This window comes from Sinocyclocheilus anshuiensis, unplaced genomic scaffold, assembly GCF_001515605.1.
Source record: "Sinocyclocheilus anshuiensis isolate Anshui unplaced genomic scaffold, SAMN03320099.WGS_v1.1 scaffold124, whole genome shotgun sequence".
Lineage (NCBI taxonomy): Eukaryota > Metazoa > Chordata > Actinopteri > Cypriniformes > Cyprinidae > Sinocyclocheilus > Sinocyclocheilus anshuiensis.
The window spans coordinates 1183157-1204718 of NW_015554082.1; the positions used below are offsets into that span (position 1 = coordinate 1183157).

General features: G+C 39.1%; 1 protein-coding gene across 1 annotated transcript in view; it reads right to left on the reverse strand.

The window, feature by feature from the left end:
• LOC107669108 (transcription factor COE1-like) overlaps nucleotides 1–21562 on the reverse strand; it is a 132354-nt gene that overhangs the window by 46226 nt on the left and 64566 nt on the right. The window lies entirely within an intron of this gene.

Here is a 21562-nt window from a genome sequence, read left to right on the forward strand (position 1 = left end):
TTAATGAGGAAAAAAAATTAACTTAAATGATTTTAGCAAATGGCTGCAATATAACAAAGAGTGAAAAATTTAAGGGGGTCTGAATACTTTCCGTACCCACTGTATATATATGTGATCATGAAAATAATTGATTTCACCAGATGGTGGTTTTGTCAGATTTAGCTCACTTCTACAGAAAAAAAAATTGCACACATAATAACATATCTTCCTTTCATGAGCTACACTAATAAGAAATAATTTGGTCATTTTCATTGTTTTAGATATATACATATGTAACTAAACACACAGGGCTGTCTTTAAAGGTTAAAATGATTTACATAAAATGATAAAAAAAAATATTGCTTTTTTTTTATAGGCTACATAAAGTTTAGTCAAAGTTAAAGTTTGGGTTTAGGCCAGTCTGTAGTAGCTTATTATAAAAACAACAGAAGTCAATGGAAAGCCCCCACCACGATATGAAAACAAATGTGTGTGTGTGTGTGTGTGTGTGTGTGTGTGTGTGTATGTGTGTGTGTGCAGCTGGCTTGTTAGTGCTGAAGGAATGTAAGATGCATAGTCTGTTTGTGCTGGCTGTGATTCCTCTAGGATAAGCGGTCCAGGTCTCATCCTTTGCTCTTTAATCTACTGTACACCATTTCACATCCATGTGCGTCAATCCATTCATCCCTTTCTCATGCCTTTGTGCCTTGTAGCATGTCAGATGGAAAATTCACACTGTATGTGTGTGTTTGTGTGTGTATATATTTCAAATATGATATCATGCATAGCACTGCGCATATAGATCACATCTTGCATTTTGCAGCTCAGTGTGTGTGCATTGATAAAAACATGTTTGTGTGTGTTATCCACTGTGTTGCTTGGGTAAACAGATTAGCGCTACAGGCCTCGTCTATAATATCATTTAAGAGCTCTAAGCCGCGGCTTTCTTCCCCACTGATTCCCTCCTGCCACTGACCCTGTCTGAGCGCTCCTGACCTGTCCCTTATTCTTCCACGCTCTCGCTTTCCTTCTCTTACTCTCTTTCCTGCTTTGCGTGGAGATAAGTCTGGGCTTAACCCCATCGCTGACATCACGCTCTCATAGTCCTCCTAAATCCCCCGCAAAACCCTGGGTGCCCTCACTTTAGGAAGACATCCTTTGTCTTTCTTTCCCTCCGCGATATGGATTTGTCCTTATGGTCTCCTAACCGCACGCCACGTTCACATAAACACTCACTCATAGTTTTTAGAGCCCTCATCCACATGTGTAATGTGGATATAGTTTGACTTTGTTGACCCTGTAGCTCCATTAGCAATAGCGAGAGTACTCCGATTCCTGCCAAACAGGGAGGGGACATGTAATCACACGTGTAATGTTTAATAAAGTGCGCACCGTCCCCTCCATAGGGCACTTCGGACAGGGACCTTATGCTTTTAGAAGAGATTGGACGGTACGTTGCAAATGGCGTGGCTAAGAGCACTTCAATTAGAGAGGGCTATTACCACAGTCAGCATGAGGAAGAGGGCAACGCTCCAAGTGTCTGATGGGTAGGATGAGTTTAAGTCACAGCACAGAGCCTGACCTGTCACATACTGCTCTGCTTAATAACTACATTGTACTTTTAGACACATCAAACCGGCTGCTAATGAAACTGTAACTGAGATGGAAAGAGTACAGATGACAACGTGGAAGAACGAGAGAGTAGCTGCGCTCTGATTCACAGGGGTTCTATGCAGTGTTCATTGCTCGCTATACACACTGAGCAGGATATATCTGTTGAAGTTCACTTCACTTGAAAAAATGCCCCATTTGGGAATGCTGCAGTGTCATCAAACACATGAGGCACATCGCACAGGTATACATCTACATTACCATTCTAAAGTTTGGAGCCTGTGATTTTTATTTTTATTTTATCTTTATTTTACATTTTAAAATATATTTTATTTCCATGATTTCAAAGCTGAATTCTCCGCAGCCATTACTCTAGTCTTCAGTGTCACATGATCCTTCAGAAACCATTCTAATATGCTGATTTGCTGTTAAAGGAACATTCCTTTTATCAGTGTTGAAAACAGTTGTGCTGATTATTTAATATTTATATTCAGATTTTAATTTGAATATTTTATTTCTTTAAATTAATAGAATTTGTATGATCAAAAAGACAAACATTTACAATAAATGATGGCTGTGATATGTAATAAAAAATTACTTGTGTGATTTTATTTTAAAATTAGTGTGTCTTTTTAACTGCTTCTTGACCCATGGCTATGATGATAATATTGTAATGGTCACATCTTGTGTGCTTTATACCCACAAGCAGCTGTGAAGAATTCACCTCATCCCTGTGTTTATTTTTAACAAATTATTCTGTGATATTCAGATGGTTTGCAGTGACTTCTTGGAATTTTTTTCTCTACATTTACTGTGATGTGATGTACTGATATACTATTGTTTCCTGTGCATTTTGCAGTGCCCTTCGGACTGAACACAGTGAGTCAAATAGCCTGTAAAGTTCACTTTGCAGTGCACTAATGGGTGATTGCAGCTTACCCAAGCCGTGAAGAGGGGTAAGAGTGAATGTCAGGCCGAAAAAGAAGGAGAGCAATGAATTAAAGCAGCAGTCGAAGGGTGATGGGGTTGGGGTTGGTGTAGGCAGGGTTAATGTAATCCTCAACAAATTGACCTTTGACGTCGGTCTGTCTAGGGGTCACATCTGTCCGCTCACCTCTGCCCTGTTAATTAACTCTCCTGCAGGGTCGCCCAACTTGGACACTCAGCCGTTAAGCCGTTTGCGTTATTCTCCTCAAATCTCAGCTGAGGAATGATTCACAAAAATGAAGCCCGTTTCGCTCGACGTCAAATTAAATACAAAACATCCACACGGGAAAGTGCTCTTTCCAATCAGACACCCACTCAAAATGCAACGATCACAGAAAAATGCACTTTAATAAACGAAAGAGCGTTTGGGAAAGTCTCTGCAGCCTCTCATTGAGTTCGAGTCACTCCTAAAAGCACATCAAACGAAATCAAATTGCCCCCCAGTGTTTGCAGTGATACTTGTAGCCTAAGTCACTAGCGCTATTGATTTAAATGCATTTGACTAGCTGTGAGGGTGGTTTCAGATGAATGATAGCGGCGTGCAGAGCGAGCGGCTGATCTGGAGTCAGCACTAACTGCAGCAGCATGGCATTAGAGCATGTGGCATGTGCGAGTATGGTATTACCCACACTCTCAGTAAATGAGACCAAGTCAACGGCACCAGCCATCAATTATTCAGAAGCTGAGATGGCAATTATGGGACTGAGCACAACCAATATGAATATTTTATGAAGGCTAACGCAGACCATAAGAGTGTGAGAGGGGGAGAGTGAGAGAAAGAGAATATAAATGTGTCCATTTCTGGGAGACACAGCTGATGCCAGTTCTTGCCATGGAGCGACACTCAAAGTGCCATTCGGTATGGCATGATATCTTTCTTCATCCGCTTTCTCCTCACCTTACACCATCTTATCTTCATTCCCGTCTCCCAGAATGCCTCGGTGAGACAGCAGCATGGGCTTGGTCTTAATGGGAGCAGGGGCAGATGTCCTCTCAAGGCAGTTCTCCATTACCTCTACTGTGTGGGCATGATAGGAATGTTGCAGTTGTTTAAAACACAGAGTTTGAGTTGCGGCTAATTGAGTAAGGCGACACCATGTTGATGAGTGATAGGCTAATCTTCTGAGCGGCAGCGTTAAAGCCGGGCGGCCCTGTAACTTGCTGTCCGTTTCAGCCTCTGTTTGTCATTCTCTCTCTCTCTCTCTGCCCCCCTTTAGAAAAGCATATCGCTCATGCTTTGAAAATACACAAGTGCGTCGGTTAGCCTCTCTCCTGAACGGTCTCTAATATGCTCATAATTCCTTCAAGACCAGATACTGCAAATAAAATAATAATAAAGCAAGTAGAACAATCCGACAGCTACAAGTCTAACCTTCCCCTCCTTCCGCCTTCAGGCAAGCAGAGACCAGTAGGCATGTTGTGCTGACAGCTCTAAAATTGCTTACAATACACATCTCCAAAAGATCTGTCCCAGGCAAAAAAAAAAAAGAAATATCACCGGCTTGCTTAGCTGGTCTTTCAGATGTCTTATTTTTCCCTCCTCCCTCCATTTATTATGGCTGGATTTCTGCACTGGCCTGCGAGTTTGGTGCCAAATGCAACCGAAGAACTATTTCAGAAAGAAAGAGAGAGAAAGAAAAAACGGCGAGCGAGCAAAGAGAATTCTCTTATCATAACATGAGAGTAGAAGAATTCGCACTCTGTGTCTTCCATTGTCTACAAATGTTTCCTCAGAGTGAAAGCATTATTTATTTGTAGTCCTGTTTAGTTGAGCTTGTGTGGATCGTTCTTTTGTGCACAGAATTTATTTATTTATGAAAAACCTCTAATTTGCCATGTATTGTATATTAAAGGTACACTAGTACTTTTTTCAGGATTTTTTTAAAGATATATGTATACTTACATTGTTACAGTGTTCGATATATTTTTGATGAATAAAAAGTAAAAAAAAAAAAAATTAACTAATAAATGGATCATAGTTTCCACAAAAAATATTAAGCAGCACAACATTGATAATAATAATAAATGTTTCTTGAGCAGCAAATCAGCATTAGAATGATTTCTGAAGGATCATGTGACACTGATGACTGAAGTAATGATACTGAAAATTCAGCTTTGCCATCATATAGTAAATTACATTATAAAATATTTTTAAACAGAAAACATTGATTTAGATTGTAATAATATTTTACAATATTACTGTTTTTTTTTTATCAAATACATTATTTTACATTAAGTGGGCCGCCTCATAGGTGCCATTTTTGAGATCACATGATCAACCGCTTTATATCATTAACCCTCCTCTTATTTGACACTTTCACCAATGGACTAAATGAGTCATGGCTGATTGAACTGCACATTTCTGCAATGGTATCATGTGGCAATACCTTTGCATTATGCTGCATCCATGCCACTAGTTGTCAGTATAAGTCCAAGATCACCATTAGCCAGCTAAACATAAAAAAGATAAATATATATACTTTAAAGTATCATAGTATATTGTATGCTCACTCCAAAGAGGTACAATTAATGAGGCCTGTTCCTCTTGCTATACTAAAGCTCTTGAGCATTAAACGGTTTGAATTGCTGCATTTCCTCTCTCAGACAATCCACTGGCATCTTATGTCATTACCTTCTGGGCCGTGTCGATTTAAGAGCAATGCATGCAAGACACACTCTCTGCGAAATAACAACAAAGAGTTGAGTGAGACAGAACGAGTGAGCGAGAGACAATGAACGTGAAAGAGGAGAGCGAGGAGAGAAATTACACTTCAGACAGCGGGATCAGACCCAGGAGACGAGTGCAGTGCAGACGGGAGAATTATTTTACATAATAAATGCTTCAAATTCAAGCCTGTAATTGATAGCTGAAGCCAGGCAATGATGTGCAGCCACCACACATGGGTTTTAGGGAGCTGTCCATCAAACGCTGCCACTGGAGGAGGAATAATGAATGTCATATGACAACTGCCTGATTTAATGTAATCATTGCAGCTAAAACTATTGTTTACAAGTGCCAGCAGAGGTGTGTGAGCGAGCAAGACCAGCAGTAGTACAGCAGTCGATGGTGTAACAAGTCAAACTTGAGTTCGGTAAGGGAGGGTTTAGAGAGTGGAAGTGCTCTAACTCTCAGTTTGCAGCTGTTTTGTCCATTTTCTGCAAAGATTTACACATCGAACCCTTCCGTCTCTGGCTTAATGCCTGTAATTGACTAATTCAGCATAAATGACCTCTGTTTAAGCTAATCATACAGAATGCTATGGACAAACAGATATATTTTCTGTAAACAGCCTCTGTACTGTGCATCGCCAATGTACACAAGCCACAAATTAATTGCACCGCTCAGAGGGAAATACAAGATACCACACAATACATTCAAAGCAATGTGAACTGCACAAATGGTGGAAAGTAAGAAAAAAAATAATTTACATATCTTAAACTAAATGTACAAGAAAAGAGAGAAAGGGAGAGTGGGAAAGAGATACAGAGAGAGACCACCCTCCTGTATATTTCAGAGGCTGTAGGCAAACACCTCAATAATTCATGATGGAGAGATTGATTTTTTTCCTTTGGCGAGAAGCAGCAGATGTGGCAGGGATGGATGGAGGGAGGGAGGAAGGGTGGGAATGGAGGGGTGGTGGAGGGACAGCGCAGGCCTGAGGGTTAGCAGCCAGTGGGATCATTAGACCGCCTTTTTGTGTGAAGACTAGAGCTTTACAGTACACTGTTACTCACTGCCACAGGGCTCAAACAAACCAGCCTGAGTAATACTCGGTTACTCACACATCCCTAAATTCCCTAAAAAACACCAGGATAGAAGAATGCAGTCAGATTAACCTTAAAGAAATATTGTTTTTTGACCTAATGCCATTCAATCTGATGTCTGCAAAAATTGTTTTCAATTCAAAACTGTGCTTTATGTATAGTTACCTCACAGTCCTTTTTGCTATCGGTAAAGCCTACCTTTTTAGGTGTTTGTGACATGAATTAAATGATTATTTATTATTATTGGCATGGTTTGCATTAGTTATTTTATTATGGTATCATGAACAAACAATGAACATTTCACTGAAAATTTTTGTCATATATTAATCTAGGTTAATTTAATGTATAATATATTTAATTGTTTATTTCTTCATAATATATTAACTATAGTTTTTTATATAAATTAATTATACATTTCTATATGTTTAATAAATATTTTGTGACTGTCAAAAAATGAAAATTTCCCACTTATATCAATAAGATATAAGCTGTTGCTGCTACACAAAACCTATTCTTATCATTTCACTCAGATTAGATAAATAACCCAGAATACTTATACCCCATAAAATCAGAGTAGTACTTGTAGGAATATATGTACAGTACATATAGAAAAGCTGACATTTTTTTGTATTTAAAATGTATGCTCATGCCTCTGACTATCAATAGCAATAGCAAATGATTAAGCCATTGACATAAACTAAACTATGCTCATAAAGTGATTTTACAGCACTTTTAAGTTTAGCTGGACACCACTAATAATGCCTTTGCAAAATATGTAGGATTTGTCTTTGAAAGATGGAAATGTGTAGCATGGAAGAGGAGGAGCTCGGAGGGTCGAGCTAGAGCAGGACAACACTCGTTTACTGTGCTTTGATACAGAAATGATGAGGTTAGAGAAAAGAGCAGAGCAGAGAGAAATGTAAAGGAGGGAGTTGGTTCCCCCTCGCGTGTCTGATGGAATCAACCCTCCGTGGGTGTGACGGGACGGCAGGTGAGGCTTTGAGAGCGAGCGACATCCTTTTGTCATCACCTGCTCTCACAAATAATTCATGGCATCAGAGGGAAGGAGAGTGAGGGAGGCGTATTGACAGCTACCACTTCCACTTGCCTTCACCTGTCTCATCCAGTCACCCGCAAATGGGACGCAAAGGACAGAGGGACCTTTTCACAGAGACCGAATGCGCTGCTTTTCTCTTCCACTGACCTAATTAGAGCTCACTCGCTCCCTGTCTTCGTCTCCTGTTATCTGGCGTGTCCCACTAAAACCTAATCGCTCTTTTAACCCACAGCAAAGGGGTCCATGCTACATTTTACCAGTTGAATAATGGCAGCGCTCACAGGAGGCCTTGCAAAAGTGCATGTGGAAAATGAAAATCAAACTCTATGCTTTCAAAATTAATTTAATTGTTAATTTTGTCTCTAATTATCTCTAATGAATCCACTTATTCTTTTTGTGCACTCTGAAAAATAAAGGTTCTTTATTGGCTTTGGTTCAATTAAGTACCTTTAGTGTTCATGGAACCTTCTTAAAAAAAAAAGATTCCAAAAGGGGGTTTTCACAGCATTGCCATAGAAGAACCATTTTGGGTTCGGCAAAGAACCTTTCTGTGAACAGTTCTTAAAAGAACCATTTTTCCATGGTGTAAAGAACATCTAAAGAATCTTATTTCATTTTTGTTACAATTACATCTAATGAATCCACTTATTCTTTTTGTACACTCTGAAAAATAAAGGTTCTTTATTGGCTTTGGTTCAATGAAGTACCTTTAGTGTTCATGGAACCTTCTTAAAAAAAAAAAGATTCCAAAAGGGGGTTTTCACAGCATTGCCATAGAAGAACCATTTTGGGTTCGGCAAAGAACCTTTCTGTGAACAGTTCTTAAAAGAACCATTTTTCCATGGTGTAAAGAACATCTAAAGAATCTTATTTCATTTTTGTTACAATTACATTGTTATATTATTTTATTACATTATGCTTTGGCACAAGGCCTCTAAAAAATGACAGTCAACAGAGTTAAGTCTGCTGATGACACTGTTTGTTAATATGTCTCTTGCTCCCTCCCTTTCTCTCTCTCTCTCTACATACTGTATGTGAATGCACAGTGCATCTATTTATATGCCTGTTCCTGCGCTTTTCTCCATCATTTGATTGATTTCTTTAAATACAATTCTTTGTATACAACCATTTGTTAGATACAGTTAATTCCAGTCCTCAAATTTGATTGGTTCTTCATGGAACCAAAGATGCCAATAAAGAACCTTTCTTTGTAATAGAATTGTAATTGTAATTCCACAAATGGTTCCATATAGTGGAAAAACATTCTTCACATTAACCCTCTGGGGTCCGAGGGTGTTTTGGGGCCTGGAAAAGTTTTGACATGCCCTGACATTTGTGCTTTTTTCAGTTGCTTACAAACATTTGAATGTCTAAAGTTTAATAACACTGTAATCAGCACAAACTGGGCTACAATAATATGTGAGCAGCATGTATGTACTTTCTGTCTTATTCCTCTCAGCGCGTCTTCTTCCAGAAGCGAAGTAGCCGAGATGAACTTTGAGGAAACGTCTCGCTGCTGTGTTTGCTGTGATGTGGGCGTTTACATGTGCGTGTTTCACGTGGACTATTGTAATAACAAAAGCGCGATCGGCGCGTGGGCGTGGTCACATTAGCGATAATGAGGGCGACGGCCAAGACTTGACATCACGTTGGTTTCATACTGATTACTTTGTCACATAATATTTGTTTTCGTCATGACTTACTTCGTTTAAAAGTAGACATGTTAAGCTTTCTATAGATATGTCTCTCGTGTGTGTGTCAAATATTCGCTGAGTTTCAGTTCATTTTAGTGACGCGTTTCAAACAGATATGCGCGGAGAATGAGACGGCTAAAAGCACACCCTGTATATTTTCTTTATTTTCAAAAGCACAATGTTTTGTTGATATTGTGAGTGTACACAAATAAAAGTAGACCCTTTACAGATTCGAATGGTGTATTACTCTTATGTGTACAAACAAAAATGAACGAGCATTTTAAGTTCTTTTTGCTCTTATCAGTAAAACATGCACGTGGTGGCGCCGGCGCCACCGTCGACTGGTCACTGAAAGGTTCTTTTGGGAACCCAAAATGGTTGTTCCATAGCTGTGAAAATCCACTTTTTGGAACCTTTATTTTTTAATTGTAGGATATTCAAAAGACTGAGCACGAGCAAAACAGATGTGGCAAAGTGGGACATGCGACCCTATTAGACTGTGAGGTGGAGTGTCTCCGCCGCCTGGTAATCTGCTTCTGATAATTTATTATTTACATTATATTAGACAATGCCGCGCAGTCAGATGGAAGCGCTACAAAACTGCAGCATATTGATTTTAACAGCGAGCTGTCTGCAGCGATTTGTGGCGGCACAGGGGCTTGTCTCCGAGTGCCAGCCTCGCAGGATCACAGGGACAGGATGCCACTGTGCTACATGCTAATGCGCACTTTAAACATTTAACACTAGGAGGTGCTGTAATTGCTCTGACAGCTGACAGGTGACCAGCAGAGTGTAACACACACTGCTGTCTCTCCCCTCCTCCTCCCTCCTCCAACTGACAGCATTTCTCTCTTCCTCACTTGTCTCTTTGGGTTGAACCCTGCTCTCTCAATCTCTCCGGAAAAGCGGGGATGAACGTTGCGATTTTCCATTCTGCCTGAATGCAGTGGCTAATTAGAAGAGGAGGATTATGGGCTGTGAGATAAAAGGAGGAATTTTCCACCAGTCCGAGATAGATAGTGTTGGCCGTAGCTTGCTGGAGGTGCCGTCACCTTTTCATTAGCATCTCCGTTAATTACTGGTTCCGGGCTGTTTGGAGTTAGCATCATTAGCCCGATAGTGCTGGAAATATTAGTACAGCAAATTGGTGTTGTTTTCAATTGGGTTAACCAGGAAAACATTCAACCTTCATATAAAGAGGGTTGAGGTTTATTAAATTAGCCTCCTGCAAATGAGTACAGTTTGCCCTATCATGCCTCCCAGCACAAATTTACCAAAATAATTACACAGCCGGGCTGCCGATGCAGTCATATTTTAATAATCTCACTTTCTCGCTTTCATTAAATTAAGATGGGGTTTATGTGTCACTTTGGTACAATTAAACACACAATCACAACCTGAGAAAAGCGCGAGCATCAAAGCAGTAATAATTTTTAAATAATCCCTGTAGCGACCAAAATTATTAGACCAGATATAATAAACATCTTGGTAATTGCCAGCAGTACGGCATCCTCAGCGGGACAATTTTTTGATCTGCGGTACGAGCCGCGTCAAGATAAAACTACAGAGTGGAGAGAGGAGGGGCCAGAAGGAGCCGAGAGACAAGAGCTCTAATTATAAGAACATGAAACACTTCCTAAATAGCTACTAAATGAGGAAACCAAATGAGTCTGGTGATATTACAGTTTAAAATACACTTTAGACAAGTTGGCCTGGTTAAAAGAAACTTTCAAAGACACAAATGTGACCCTGGACCACAAAACCAGTCATAAGGGTACATTTTTCGAAATTGAGATTTATACATCACCTGAAAGATGAATAAATAAGCTTTCCATTGAAAATCTGGTATCTGAGGGTGCAAAAAAATCTAAATATTGAGAAAATCACCTTTAAAGTTGTCCAAATGAAGTTCTTAGCAATGCATATTACTAAACAAAAATGAAGTTTTAATATATTTACAGTAGGAAATTTACAAAATGCCTTCATGGAACATGATCTTTACTTAATATCCTAATGATTTTTGGCATAAAAGAAAAATCAATCATTTTGACCCATACAATGTATTTTTGGCTATTGCTACAAATATAGCTGTGCTACTTATGACTGGTTTTGTGGTCCAGGGTCACAAAAGCAACCATAATCAGCAGTAAAAAAAATGTTGGATTGGAAAATAATGGACTTACTGGGTTGATTTAATATATTTACAAAGACATTTAAGAAAGCTAAGTGTTTGAGATAAGCAGATAAGTAAGGAAGTCTGTTTTTGCCTAACATAAATAAATAAGGTAATTGAGAGATAAAGTTTAAAATGAAAAATTAAGGCACAATTGTGAGATACTGTATGAAGTCACTTTGTGAGGTATACAGTCACAGTTACAAGTAGTTGCAAGAATGAGAAATAAAGTTGGAGTTATGAGATATAAAGTCAATTTGTGGGATATAAAATCACAATGTGATATCTGAAGTCACTTTGTGAGATCTGTAGCTGTAATTACTTTTCTAATTAGTTTTTACAGGTGGAAACAGACTTTCATAGGTAAAGATACACACATACCATTCCAAATAGTCAGTAAGATTTTCTTTTTTTTTTCTTTTTTGAAAGAAATTAATACTTTTATTCAGCAAGAATGCGTTAACTTGATTAAACGTGATAATAAAGACATTTATAATGTGGCAAAAGATTTATACTGCAAATAAATTATGTTCTTTTAACTTTCTTTTTATCAAATAATCCTGGAAAATCATGACAGTTATTAAGCAATACACCAAGAAATGTTTCTTGCGCACCAAATTAGCATATTAGAATGATTTTGAAGGATCATGTGACACTGATTCAGCTTTGCCGTCACTGGAATAAATTACATTAAAAAATATATTAAAATAGAAAAGTTATTTTAAATTGTAATAATATATTAAAATTGTAATAATTTTATATTTTTTATCAAATAAATGCAAAAACATTACAAATCTTACCAACCTCAAATTTTCAATGGTGGTGTAACTGCTCTGATAATCATATGAGCAGGACAACTCACCTGAAGGGAGAGATAGAAGTTTTGGGCACATCCTTAAGTGCCCCTCATGCCCTTTAGTACTTGACTCTAAACTGTGACCCGATTACAAAGGTTCTTGATAACTATCTATTTTAAATATTAACCATAATCATCCAGCAAGTCCACAACATCAATAGGATTAATAGAGCATGCCATGTGTCACTGGAGGTGCGGTGCACTGAAAACCTTATATGATCCATATTAATGGCCCTTGAAGAATAGAGTTAACCTGTGGGATCCATCCTTCTCACCTCTCAATTAAAAGCTTCCCTCCCTCCCAACCACACATACACAACACTCAAGTGGTGCTCCATCTCTATTAACCAAAAGGCATTAGCCAGTCTGTTTCTTTATCCAATCAGATGGAGGTTCTCTTCTCTTCTCTTCTCTTCTCTTCTCTTCTCTTCTCTTCTCTTCTCTTCTCTTCACTTCCCTGCCCAGTTCCTTTTTTGTTCCCCTCTGACAGTCTGTATAAATAGCTCGGGATGAAGTCATTCCTCAAGCACTGCTGGCAGGCCCTTTCATTATTTACACTATTTACTTCAGGGGGGGAAGTCACGGCTTGCCGTCAGATTTATCTGTCTGAGAAATGAGCTCCGCTATGCAGATCATCTCCGGAACAAAAGCGACGCGCCGGCGTGTTGCGCTGCCACACTAATTTGGTTCATGAAGTGTGTAACACAGTCCTCTTTAGCAGGGGGGCTTCATTTGTCTCTGACTTTATTAAACTAATATATAACAATCTTCTCTGCGCTCAAAGCTCCGGCGCACGGGCTGCTTTCTCTGAGCCGAGCGCAACACTGAAGGCTGCTTAGAGTAGAGCTGCTACAGGAAGAAGTTAGTAACTGCTAGTGAACTCATGAATCAAAACAGACAGAACATGTCAAAACAATGCTATCTAACTAGCAGAGGTGTTGCTCAGTTTGGTTTTATCAGGTCTATTTACTCACCAGAATTTAAAAAACTACATTTAATTATGATATGAACATTAATGTACTACAGTTCAAAGTTTTATAATATTTTTAATGCCTTTGAAAGAAGTCTCGTAGGCTCACTGAGGCTGCTTTTATTTGATCAGTACAACTATTTGACATTTTCAGCCGTTTTCAGTGTCACATGATCCTTCAGAAATCATTCTAATATGCTGATTTGGTGCTTATCATTATCAATACTGAAAACAGCTGTACTGCCTAATATTTTCTGTGGAAACTGTGATACATTTTTATAGGATTGTTTGATGAATAGAAAGTTTGAAAGCTAAGGACACCATTAATTTATAGTATTTTTTTGTACCAATGGGAATGTCTTTACTTTCACTTTTGATCAATTTAATGCATCCTTGCTGAATTAGTTATTAATTTCTTTCTTTCAAAAAATAAAAAATAAAAAAAATAAAATAAAAATCAGCCCCCAAACTTTTGAACAGTATAGTGTAAATAGCTAGTCTATTAATGACAAATTAAGAAATGTATATTTTTTCTTACATTTTAAAGGGGTCATATGATGCGATTTCAAGTTTTCCTTTCTCTTTGGAGTGTTACAAGCTGTTCGTGAATAGATAAGATCCCTGAAGTTGCAAAGACTAAAGTCTCAAAACCAAAGAGATATTCTTTATCAAAGTTAAGACTCTGCCACACCCCCCTAAAACGGCTCGTTAAGCATCATATGACCCCTTTAAAGCTTTTTTTAAAAATAAAATATACAATGTTAAAATATTAATGTTTTTTTTTTCATTTTTATTTTTTTAACATATTTTCCAAAGCAAGTTTTCAAAGAATAGCAGAATCCTCCAGTGTCCAAATGAAAAGTGACTGTGACAAGCAAAAACTCCTTAAGATCTTCAAGTAGATGAAGAACAAACCTTGAGAGGAACCAAAACTTAGCTGGAGGCTGGCACGTTTAAACAAATTTATGGGTGCATATATACATTAAAGGGGTCATATGATGCTTTTTTAAAGATCATTATTTTGTGTATTTGGTGTAACAGAATATGTTGACACTTTGATAAATAATATCTCTTTGGTTTTGAGACTTTAGTCTTTGCAACTTCAGGGATCTTATCTATGCACAATCAGCTTGTAACACTCCAAAGAGAAAGGAAAACTTGAAATCGCATCATATGACCCCTTTAATGCTTATTTAAACTGATGTAATCCATTTTAGTAGAATTTAATTCCCAGCTAAATCAAGCGTTAGATAACAGATTAATTTATTTTTTGATGCATTTTTGTCACTTATGGTGATATTGTCGACCTAGTCCTGCTTAGTTTCTGAACCCAGTCTATAATCTTCCTAGAAATATTATCATATCCACATTTTGAGTTCACTAAATCTTCTGAAGCACGAAGAGGAAAAAAGCGTGGGAACTCTACAGTGTATGTGAAAGTGATGTGTGTCAAGAGAAGAACAATAATCAGATGGATGTGTCTATCATCACAAGGTAGTCTCAGATCCTGCCTCCCCCCGCTGTTGGGCTGAACCCTGGGGAGGGTGTTAATTCAAACCACATGTTCGGCTTTCAGCTGCCACTCCACTAGCTGCGACCTACAGCTCCTTCGTCTGCTGGTGGAGCTCTGATTTTGGGGGACTCCTCTGCATCTCTGGTGTTGAAGTTTCACATGAAAATATATATTTGGTTTTCCTGATAAAATCTCTTTCATAGTTCCAGCTTGTGCATTGTTCCCTCCTCCCTTTTTTTCTATATGTGTGTGTGTGTGTGTGTGTGTGTGTGTGTGTGTGTGTGTGTGTGTGTGTGTGTGTGTGTGTGTGTGTGTGTGTGTGTGTGTGTGTGTGTGTGTGTGTGTGTGTGAGTGAGTGAGTGAGTGAGTGAGTGAGTGTGTGTGTGTGTGTGTTGGGAGGAACGTTACCTGCATTCAGAGGGCACAGGCCATGCATCACTGACACTTCATCTCAGCTTGACTGCCTTGTTTCCGTACTGACCCCTTTCCCCTAGCTGCCGTGCAGTATTATTTAAGTAGATTTATGAGGCAGTGTCCCGTGCCAGGAGCTACGGAGGCAGACGCCTCGGGGGCCGAGGAACAACGAGGGGGGCCCATTAATAACCCGCAGCCAGGCCTTCGCTCCCAGTCTGGATTGTGGAGACTTAGGTTCCTCCCCCTTTGGAGTGACCGTAGGCTAGCAGGCAGCTACCTGAGTCCCACACACGGAGGTGGGGTAACGGATCTGGCAGGCACGCGGGCCCCTGCCGAGGAGCTCCGCAGAGCAGCCGCTTGTGATGGATGGGAGGAGACAGATGCTATCTGAGCTCGGGCCATCTGTAAGAGCTCAGAGTAACAGTGGGGTCACTGACAGACAGTGCGGTAGAGAGAAAAAGGGGCGAGCCGGCCTAGTGTGTAGGATCACGTGCGAAGGCGGAAGGTGCGAGAGGGCATGTTGGCATGCTAATACTGTGTGAGAGAGTCAGGACGGGTCTCTGTACTTACAAAGAGGGCACCATGTACTTTGTCACCGAGGACAGCCAGTGACACACACACACACACACACACACATTTCTTTATGTCACACATGCTCAGACAGGCTGCCAATCGGTAACGGATGGAATACGGGAGGATGACACCAAATTTGATGTGGAAGTGGCAAGAAAGAGTGCACTGAGACAGTATACTGAACTGTATAGTAAGTCGTGTGGCTGCATGTGACATGAGTGTGTAGCTGTCAACGGTTTCGCTGAGAGACTGGCAGGAAACACCTTCCATGTTAGCCTATGCCTATTTAAAAAGCAATGTTTTATTCAGCCACAACATCTCATTGCACTGAAAAATGTATCAGTCCATGCTCTCTGTCTAATCCTGTCCTGTGTCAGGTAATTCCACTCTGTTTTTCTTTAAATATTTCTCATGACAAAGTGGAGGGGTGTCGGTCTCATCATGTCACATTGATGGAAGAAGAAAGTGGGAGTCTCGGACTCCTGGATTCAGTGTGTAGTTCTTCAGTGGAATCCCTAAAACCCTTTTTAAGGCTAGTTTTGGTTATGATGGCCTATTACACCCTTTAGTATTAATGCAGCTTTGTTAATTCAACTTAGACTGACCCTTTGCTAAGATTCGTTCCTCCTGGGTTACTGTTGCTAACTCAGATCAGTTTTAGAATCTTGGTTTTCTGTAAATATCATTACTATACGTGCCACAGCAGCAATGTTTTTTTTTTATTATTTTAAGGTAATTTTAGTTAAATTGTGTTTAACTATACAAACACGGATCCTCCATAGATTTACATTAGAAAAAAAGCAAAACTTTGTCATGAAAAAATGGTGGATAACAACAGTTGAATAGGTACACTACCATTTAGGGGTTGGTAAGATTTTTTCATCTTTTCAAAAGAAGTCTCTTATGCACACCAAGAATAGAAGACTTGGCCCCAAAACACACACTTCTAACTGTACTACAAGCTGTATTCTCTGTATTGATACAAGGGGGTGCTATAGCAGTCATTAGCACAATCTGCCATGTCTATCTTTTTTTTTTTTCAGTTTAACTGCTGTCATTCCAGTGTAACAGTTTATAGAGTTAAAGTTATCAAAACTTTCAACATGTTTGTAGCTAGCTACTTAAAAACAGCATGTCCAGTTTAAAGGCTCAGACATTTGAGGGTAATCTATCGTCCTCATGAGTACTGAGGTTTCTTCCTGCCACAGTAACATTGCGTTGGCTAAGTATTCACGTCTGTGTTTATGTACTTTCTAAAAGGTTTCTTCCACTTAGCCACAGAGCACAGCGTTAAATAAGGGCTTCCCTGGCATGACTGGACTTCAGCAGGGCAACGGCCAAAGTATATAAAACAATATGACTGTTGGGCAGAATGAATGAGATGTATATTGATGAAAAAAAGATCTGTGTGTGTGTGTGTCTGTGTGTGTGTGTATGTGTGTGTGTGTACACAGGATTTAATTCTATGATGTCATAAATAAATGGCTGTCAGGGTGATGGACATGCTCGGCAGGCACGGCTGATTGAAACATTTCCTTTCTAAAGCAGCCCTCATAAATCTGAGACAGGCAAAGTGATGGCAATCGCGCCGAGCCTCTCCCAACTGGGTGTGCCACCGCTGGCCCGCTGCCAAATCCCAGAACCCCATTACCACCCAATACCCCACCCCAAGTCCCCTCTCTTCCTGCGGCCATGAGTAATGAAGAATGGCCTTGTCACCGAGCCACTCGAAGACTGTCAATACTCAGCCGTCAAAGCGCAGGATCCGTTTCAGCATCATTACAGGCACACACACACATAAAATCTAATTAAACACACCAGCAGCTGCGCTAGGTTATTTCTTTTTAAGTGGCCCAGCACCCAGGGGCACCCAGGCGCCCAGCCAGAACAACAGTCCAGGGCCCAAGTAAAGCTACAGGGTTAACCGTTGACCTGTCAGAGGGGCTTGACCCCTGCTAAGGAATCTAATAATGCTTTATTGCCATTGGACTGCGCTAGTAGACTGAAATTTGCACTAATGCATTTATATTAGATGACGGCAGTCCGCGCGTGTACTTTTTCTTTGCTTGAAGGTGATGTATAAACACACAAATACTCTAAAATGTAGTATCTGCAAACTAAATTCAAAGTATAGTATGCAAGCTATATTTATCTTGATAAAGAGTTCCTGTGTAAGCAAGGGCACATTGTGTAAATGCATACGGTGTTGATAGATGTGCTCATTTTATTCTTCTTTTTTCATTTGCCATAACTATTGTATTAAATTACACTAAAGCATTGCCCTTTGCATGAGTTTGGAGCAGGAATTCCACTTCTCCTCTTGCTGTGTATTCATAATCCATTAAAAATATTACAAATCTGTTGTGGAGAAACTCCAGAAAGAATGGGTTTGATTTAACCTTAAGAATGGGAACAAAGGACAAATGGGACACAGCTGTAGTGTAAAATAGTATTAAAATCCATTTGAAGAGTCGCAAAAGCACCGTGCCAGTTTCTGAACAAGAATAAACTACTAAAGTGTGACCGGTTTAGTAGATTTCAGCCATCGCTATGACATGATGGCACTTTTAAGAAACAATGTTGTTAGACATATCAATCAGAATCTTAAAAGAATAGTTCACTCCAAAAAAAAAAAGAATTGATTCATCCTAATGGTGTTCCAAACATGTATAACTTTCTTTCTTTCATTAGTAAAAAAGTAGATGATGGAGATGGAAAAAGCAAAAGAGCACCATGAACATTCTTCAAAATATCTCCATTTGTGTTCCACAGAAAAAAAAAACATGCTGGATTGGAACATCATGAATGTGGTAAGTAAACAGAATTTTCATTTTTGGGAGAACTGTCCCTTTAAAAATTTAGACGTAAGTTTGTTTACAGTATTTCACGTACAGGTAAAGGTGGGTGCAAAGGGAGGTGAGGGTCAAAGGGGTGAGTGGAGCGCAGGGTGCCAGAGGACGTGTTGTGTCCCCTTCCGTGTTTGTCAAACAAATTAAACACGTTCTGGAGTCTTCACCTGCCCCAGCCACCATGCCGCATATGGCCCACCAGAAACAAAATACGGCATCGCGCATACATTACCATACTTAATCAACCACCCTCTCCATTTAATATGCAAATTTGCTGAAATATTACTGAAAGCCGTCTGTTCTAAATGAATAAATTTGAATCGCAATTAGAATAATCCTTTATAATTAATGAAAACTGTCAATTTCGGTTCATAAGTAATTTGATTAACGAGATGATGGCACACTTATCAAGTTCAGTGGACTGTTAGATTTTCATACGGCGGCTAAAGGAAAGAATATAGGTCTTGTTTCAGCACAGCACTGGGACGGACATCAGAAAACATGATGAATAGTTAATAACAAAAGTAATTAATAAACTTATGAGGTCAGGTTGCGCCCCAGCAGGGTTCCTGGATTTTAAAGCCTGAATCTTCAGATATGTTTATCAAGTGAGGCAAGAGAATCCTTGAACTTGAGCGACACGCTCTTCCCCTCAGTTCATACTTCTCTCTCCGTTGACTTGAGGGGCAAGTACCGGGTAAAAGATCAAAAGTTAAATATGTAAATAAATGCCACATATTATAGGGCTGTTTTTCTTCTAATCAGGCTGCACATGCCCAGACTAGTGTTCAGGGTTAATGCCATCTCAATGTGAATCTGCTGAGGCAAACTCAACTCTCCTTATTGCTCCGGATTCAGTATGTGTACGAATGTTGAGTCCTTGACTAAACACTGCCGTGAGCACTTTAACAAACAAGAGATGCTGTTGTTACGGCCGGTGGGGCGAGAGCCAGTGATTCTAACATCATCCATCCACACAAAGCTCTTAAAAATATATATTTCCTTTGTAGCACTAAAACTGTAAAGAGCACTGGGCAAAGAACTCAGCAAAACGAAACTGGCTTAGGCTCTGTGTGCATGTGTGTGTGTGGGTGTGTGTTGAGGTAGGTAAAACAGAAGGGGGAAGCAGTTAATTAGAGCCGTTATGGTGTTTGGAAACAACAGCAAGGTTAAGGCTACATGCTGATGAAGTATTTGGAAGTCATTAGCCAAGATGAGTAAAGGTCTCTCCAGAAGAGTGCATGAGAGAGAGAGCGAAAGGGAAAAAGGAAAGTAATAGATATGAAATTAGATCTGGACAGGGTAAAATCAGTGAAGGTCTGGGGTAGATGGAGAATGTGTGATTGTTAATGGTCTAAATTAGTGCACAGTACTGCATCTAAACAAACATTCCCATATATTCTATGATACTAATAGTATTTTATGTCTGTTGAATAAAATATTTTTTATATTTTGTTAGAAGACCCCACAGAGAAGCAGCAGCATCGGAGAAAAAAGAGATAGAAAGAAAATGATAGGAAATATTTAAGCATACACACTGTATATTAAAAATACACTTTAAATGCATGCAGAAATGAACATACATCATTGTGTTTGAAAGTTAAGGTTACAGGTCTCTGCAGAAATGACCTATGACCACTGTGTTATGTATTTGGAGGAACGCTTCTATATTTGAACACTTAATGATCGAGTTTGCATGTACACTACCATTCAAAAGTTTGGGGTCAGATTTTCAGTTCAGTAAATATTTTTAATGTTTTTGAACGCAGTCTCGTATGCTCACCAAGGCTGCATTTATTTGATTAAAAATACAGTCAAAACTGTAATAATGTGAAATTATTTATTGAATAGAAAGCTCAAAAGAGCAGCATTTAACATTATTTAATAAAACAAAATTTCTTCACTCTCACATTTGCTCAATGCATTGCATCCTTGTTGGACAGGGGAAAATAATACATTAAAAAATGACCTGTATGCTGACCAATATTATATAACAAAATATTAGCTATTATTACAGTCCTGTCACGTAAGACTGTGTAAGACTGTAAACATTGTAAACATTGCATTCAGATCACCCCTCTCATCCCATTTCTCTCTTTACTGAAGACTCATACAGTGGGGTGAGTGATACACTCAGTAGTGAATAAGATCAGGTGAAGAGTAAAGTCTAAATGGCCGCAGGGCCCTACCGCCCCATTGTTTATGTCACTCTCTGATGTGGATTAGTCCAGCAACACACAGTGTGAAGGAAACCTAAACTTTCTCTAGAATTGATTCTCTCAAGAAACTCAAGAAACCAATGCTAAAGACAACCACACACACCAGAAGCAGTCAGAATATTTGTGTCTACAATGTATTTTTTAACAGTGTTTATTAAAGTATTGTGTCAATAGATTTATTTGTGTGGGTGAGTGACCATTAAAGGGATATTTCACCCAAAAATAAAAATTATGTCATCATTTACTTACCCTCATCTCTTTTCAAACAGCACTTAAGCCCATTGACCTTCACTGTATGACCAAAAAGTCTCAAAATATCTTCTTTTATGTTCCACAGAAAAAGTAAGTCATATAGGTGAGTAAAAGTAAAGGATGACAGATTTTACATTTTTGGATGAACGTTCCCTTTAAAAGAGGGATGTTCATAGAGTGTTTAAAATTAATCACATTTGACGTTCCAAGGTGTTTAGGATGCATCTTTATGAGGAAGCTCATCATTATGTAGGCAGCAAAGCAGCTATAGTATGAGCATACAGTACTAATGATTAAAAGTATTTCACAGTATCTCCATGATGTTGGATGGAGTTTAACTGCTCTTAATTTTAGCGAATATTAGAGGATTTTTCTTCAGGCAATCAAAAGGACATTCATTTAAATACAGTCAATAGCAACAAACTAACAACCAGCCAGAGCTCCTGTAACAGCCCTAAAGATTTCAGACATGAATTATTCAGAGGCCTTGACCGGATTTTTAAAGACTATAAAACAAGATAACCGCATCTTCAACAGATTTTCTTCTGTAAAATGCGTTGCACAACTCAACTTTATTGAATACATTACACACACGCACAACGACACACTAGTAGATGTGTGCGTACATGCCTCCGTGGAGTGTATGTGGA